This window comes from Elephantulus edwardii, unplaced genomic scaffold (assembly GCF_000299155.1).
Source record: "Elephantulus edwardii isolate Elephantulus edwardi_28Jun2011 unplaced genomic scaffold, EleEdw1.0 scaffold00433, whole genome shotgun sequence".
In the NCBI taxonomy this organism is placed as follows: domain Eukaryota; kingdom Metazoa; phylum Chordata; class Mammalia; order Macroscelidea; family Macroscelididae; genus Elephantulus; species Elephantulus edwardii.
This window is the reverse complement of record NW_006400183.1, coordinates 984,471-990,271: the sequence shown is the minus strand read 5'-3', so window position 1 is coordinate 990,271 and position 5,801 is coordinate 984,471. Positions and strand designations below refer to the sequence as shown.

The 5,801-nt window shown below is 38.4% G+C and overlaps 1 pseudogene; it reads right to left on the bottom strand.

Moving 5' to 3' along the window:
• Positions 1-3,771: 3,771 nt before the first annotated feature.
• LOC102863244 lies at positions 3,772-5,163 on the bottom strand (annotated as a pseudogene).
• Between the last annotated feature and the right edge of the window lie 638 nt (positions 5,164-5,801).

Here is a 5,801-nt window from a genome sequence, read left to right as displayed (position 1 = left end):
TTGGAATTCTACAGCCAGGAAAAAGACCAACAGGAGTAGAGTCATTGTCCTCCAATAAAAGAAAAGTTTTAGAGAAGCTTGGTGATCACCAGAATTGTTGGAAGGAGCACTGGGAGCAGGGTTGTCTTTGTTTCAAAGGCTACAGTCTCAATCTCCTAGGTCTCAAAGAGTGGGGTCAAAAATCTCTTGGATTTCAAAGTCAAATTTCTCTCAGTTTGGCTTTCCTGGAAGCTCTTATACAGTGGCTCCACTCTAGAAGTTGGTTTCTCACATTTTGGTGGGGGTCAAGTAAGGAAAGTTTTGGGTTGTGTTTTATTTGTGATATTGGCTTTTTCCCTCCACAAGTGGGTGTCAGCTGGACTTTCACCCCTTTTGGCCAACAAAGACCCAAGGGTGGAGGCCTGCTGAAGAGTGTTGACCTTCCTATGGGTTTTCAGAGGCAGTTAATTGCGTTGGAAGAGATTGTTCATCTTTCTCTCTCACAGCAGTTGATGGATTTGAACCACATGCCTTTTGATAGGCAGAACAACTCCTTACCAGTGTATCAATAGAATCAATTATAGATTAGGAAATGGCACAGTATAGCGCAAGGTTCAGATATGTTGTTAATAAGATAGTTATAAATCATAGTTGACTTGATGGCACATAACAAAAACCACAGCTGACTCTGAAAAAGTATTTTCTGCACTGTGGCTCATAGCAAATAACGGATAACATTGTGAATGATGAGAATTCTGGAACATTTAATTATGCTCATGAAGAACTTGTACATAGACCAAGAAGCAGTCATTAGAAAAAGAAAGGGATACCACATGGTTTCGAATTAGAGTTTTAATCTCTCATTGTATTTATTCACTCTATATCTTGAACATACAATTCAAGAAACTGGTTTATCTGAAGAACATGACATCAAGGTTGGAGGAAGACTTATTAACAATCTGTGATAAAGAGAGTACATAACTTTGCTTGCTGAAAAGGAAGAAGACCTGAAACACATACTGATGAAGATTAAAGATTAAAGATTAAAATTTTCAACATGAAATACATTTAAACATAAAGAAAACAATATCTTCACAACTGGACCAACAAACAGTATCTTTATAAATGGATAAAAGATTAACGTTATCAAGGTTTTCATTTTACTTCAATCTACAATCAACACCCTGAAGGAGACTTCTGAAGCACTTACTGAAGAAGATCAAAGACTACAGCCTTAAGTATGGATTGTTGTTAATTCTTGGTGTTAAGATGGATTGCATCTTAACATCAAGAGCACAAAAATCCTTACCACCAGACCAATAGGCAATATTATGATAAGTGGAGAAAAGATTGAAGTTGTCAATGATTTCCTTTTGTTTGGATTCACAATCAACACCCATGGTAGCAACAGTTAAGAAAGTAAGACATGTTGTATTAGGAAAAGCTGCAATCAAGCTCTCAAAAGTTCCAAAGAGTAAGAATATCACTTTAAAGACCAAAATTTTCCTGACCTAAAGCATGATATTTTCAATTGCTTCCTATGCATTTAAAAGTAAATCAGTGAATAAGGAAGACTGAAGAAAAATTGATGTCTTTGAATTGTGGTGTTGGAGAAGAATATTGAATATCTCATTGTTGTTGTTGTTAGGTGCCATTGAGTCAAGTACAACTCATAGGGACTCTATAAGCAGCTGACCTGAACCCTGCACTATTGTGTCATCCTCATAATCTCTGACACATTAGAGCTCATTGCTGAAGTCACCCTGTCTGACCATCTCATGGGGGGGTTGTCTTCCTCTCCTTTGCTGACCCTCCATCTTTCTAAGCATGATGTGTCTTTCAAGGAATAGCCTTGCCTAGCTACCTGTCCAAAGTATGAGAGATGAAGCTTCACCATCTTTACCTCCAAGGAGGACTTTGGCTGCACTTTTCCCAAGACTTAACTATTTGCTATTTTTGCAGTCCATGGATATTTAGCACTCTTCTCCAGCGTTATAACTCAAAGATATAAATTCTTCTCTGTCATCTTTATTCATTGTACAGCTCTGTGATTGAGTCAGGTGCACTTTAGTCTTCAAATTGACATCATTTCTTTTCAGCATTTTGGAAAAGTCCCTAATAGCTGAATTGTCCAAGTCATATGTCTCCTGATTTTCTGACTGCTGGTACCAAGGGTGTTGATTGTTGATCCGAAATAGATGAAATCATTGAAAGCTCTAATAATGTTGACTATTGGTCCTGTGGTGAGGATCATTTTAAAGACTCCTAAAAAAAACCCCTCCACAACCTACCAAAATCCCAAATACACCTGTCTTGGAGAAAGTGCAAGCAAGGTTCTCCTAAAAGGGAAGGATGGTGGAACTTCATCTCATATACTTTGGGTATATTGTTAGGAGTGACTGGTCCTTGGAAAGAGACTTCATGCTAGGAAAGGTGGAAGTCCAATGAAAGACAGGAAGACCTCCCATGAGATGGATTGACGTAGTGACCACAACAATGGGCTTGAGTGTGGCAGGAATTGTGAAATTGAAGTGTTTGGAAATTGTAGCCATAGTGCAAGATAGGACAAAATTTTGATCCACTATTCATAGTGTAACTGTGAGTTTTATTTAACTCAAAAGCACTTAACAATAACAATAACACAAGCAATGTCTATGGAAGCAGCAGCCAAGATATAGAAGAAACCATCTTTAGTTGGATTTTTTTTTAATATGGTGTGAGATGTGGATCTTATTTTAATGTTTTGCAAATGGATATCCAGTTTTTCCAGCACTGTTTGTAAAGAGGGTGTCTTTTCCAACACTTGGTGAATTTCATCTGTCTAAGGTCAACTGTCCTCAAGCAATAAAGGCTGAAGAGGATGTGGAGGGATAGAAACTTTCATGCACTTTTGGTGGAATGGTAAAATGGTTCAACCATTTTGGAAGGCTGTTTGCTGTTTCCTCACAAAGCTGAACGTAGAAATTCCATGTGATTCAGCAATTCCACTGCTAGGAATATACCCTGAGAAAATTAGAACCGAGGCAAAAACTGACATTTGTACACCAGTGTTCACAAAAGCGTTATTCACAACCATAAGAACATGGAAACAGCCCAAATATCCAACTACAATCAAATGGATTGAGGAATTTTGGTACTTTCTCCTTATTGGAATACTATGCAGTATTTAGAAGAAAAAATTCTGAAAATTGCTATATAACTTGGGAGAGTCTGGAGAGCATTATGCTGAATGAACTAAGACAGTCTCATAAGGATAAATACTGCATAAGATCATTATTATAAAAATAGAAGGATAACTAGTAAAGTCTGTATGGGTATCAAAGAGGGGAAGAGGTGGGAATAGAGGGCGTGAAGTTGGTCAGGGGGAAAATCACAGGGTTGCAAAGGGAGAAGAGGGTGGTAAAAAAATGGGAAAGATTGAGTGGGGACCTGAAAAAATGGGGTAATGATGGGCATTAATTCAATGGAGATTAATTTTATAAAACACAATGTATGGAAATGATTGTATGAAACACAATGTGAATGAAGGAGTATGAAATACAATGCAAATGACTTTTGTTTGCAAACTAATATAAAGTAAAAACAAACAAAAAAAAAACAAAGATAAGCTGTCCTTTGGTGAATGGATTAATTTCTAGATTCTCAATTCCATCCCATTTGTCTATGTATCTGCTGCTGTAAGCAAGCTATTCCCTCCCCCCCCCCCAGCAAGTTCAGTTCTTTATTAATGAAGCCCAAGCATTCAAAGGCCATCATTAATGCTCATTTCCATGATTTTCAGTGTTGGATCTTTCACATCATGATTATTGTCACCTGTGTCCTTGGAGAATGGACAGCCTGGGGGAGGGGTGGGCTGGGACAAGCCACTGCTGTTAAAGTCTCATCCTTTTCAGTTTCACTGTCACCTTCGATGACTTCCACAGAGAGTTCCTGGCTTATGATCTCTGGGACGTGCAGAGCCATGTCCCATGAAGGTTCAAGGCTTGCTTCATCATGCACCTGCTGGATTACAACTTCTCCACATTGGTGTTTCGTTTTAGAGACGGGCATGAAGAAATCATTCGGTGAAGACCACGTTTCCTTCTCATCCTTCTGTGCCAACATTAACATGCCCAAAGCCTTCTGATATTCTCAACGTTCTTGTTGAATTGTTAGTTCATGTGCATGTTTAAATTCATTCTGTTTTCCTTTCTCAGTCTTTTCAAAATCACAAAAAGATAATTTGTCAACATCAGAGTTTTCCTCGGATAAGAAGCCCAAGTTCACCTTTAGGACATGTAGCAGGTGGTGCATTTTCCCCTCCTCCAAACGATGTTTGTTTTCGTTTTTTTGTCTCTCAAAGAGTCGTTCTAAAAACCTGTGTGAGAATAAACTAAGTTTCAAAATTTCATCTGTTATATCTTCAACGAAACTCAGGTACGACAGTTCCTCATCATCAGAGTGACTTTTTGTCCTTGACAAGCTTCGCAGAGAAAACTGGGATAATGTCCTTGACGAGGAATTCTGAAGAATGCTGTCTTCAGTCTCATCCCACGCTGTGCTACTCCTGTGTGACAGTGAAGGTGTGACCTTTTCTTTGGTACCAGGTGTTAAACATCTCACTGTCTGCTTTGTGTTAATATCTGAATCTGTCAAATTCTCAGTTTCTGCTTTTTCTGCTTTCTGACAATCAGGCCCCAACAACAACCAAGGGACCCCGGCTGTCCCCACAGCAGCTGCTGAAGGATCATCGATAATGGATGGCAGCCGGAGAGGACACTTGAGCACCAAAAGTAATGCTTTTTGCACCGACTCCTCCTCTCTCAGTCTAAGCACACTCGAACTGGTGAAGAATCACATGATGGCTCATTATAATAAAATCCTTTCAGCCAAAGCGGCAATAGATTGCTCAGTTCCATTAAGTATGAGTAGCAGCATCAAATACGCAGACCAACAGCGAAGAGAGAAACTAAAAAAGGAGTTAGCACGATGTGAAAAGGAGTTCAGATTAGCTAGAATGACAATGCAGGCCAATTCCAAAATGAAGTTCAAGTCATTATTAAACAGTCTACTAAAGCCTTCAGGAGAACCAGAAAAAGCTGACATGATAGAAGAATTAAATGAATTCCCGTCCTTTACAAGGTAATCAGGACTCTCTTCAGAGAGATTCTTCCTTGGTCCACCTAAATCCAACAAAGCCTTCATGAATGGTACTGCAAAGATCTCCAGTTCCTCCCTGTCTAGTATAGCTTCCCGGGCCAGAAGAGCCAGCACCAAAGCAAGCTATTTTGACTACAGTGACTGTGCAATAGGTTTGGAGATGAGGGAATGTAAGTTCACCTAGTTTTTCTTCTTCAGTAGTATTTTACTTATCTGGGAGCTTTTCCTTTTCCATATATATGAAGTTAGTGATTACTTTTTCTATCTCTTTGAAGAGAGATATTGGGATCTGAATTGAAATGTTGCTGTTATCTGTAGACTGTTTTTGGTAATGACATTTTCATTGTGTTAAGTCTTGCAATCCATGAACACAGTATATTCTTACATTTATATAGATCTTCCGTTGTTTCTTGTAGAAGTACATTGCAGTTTTTCTTTGAATAAATCTTTTGCATCTTTGATTAGATTCAGTCCTAAATATTTCATGCTTTGGGTGACTATTATAATGGCATTGCTTGCTTTGTTTTTCAGAGTGGTCTTTGTTACTGTAGAAGAATCTGAATGACATTTGTATATCTGGTTGCTTGATCTTGTACTCTTCTACTTTGCTAAATTTGTCAATTAGGTGTAGTAATTTTCTTGCTGAGTCTTTGGGGTTTTATATAAAAAATATATATAATTAT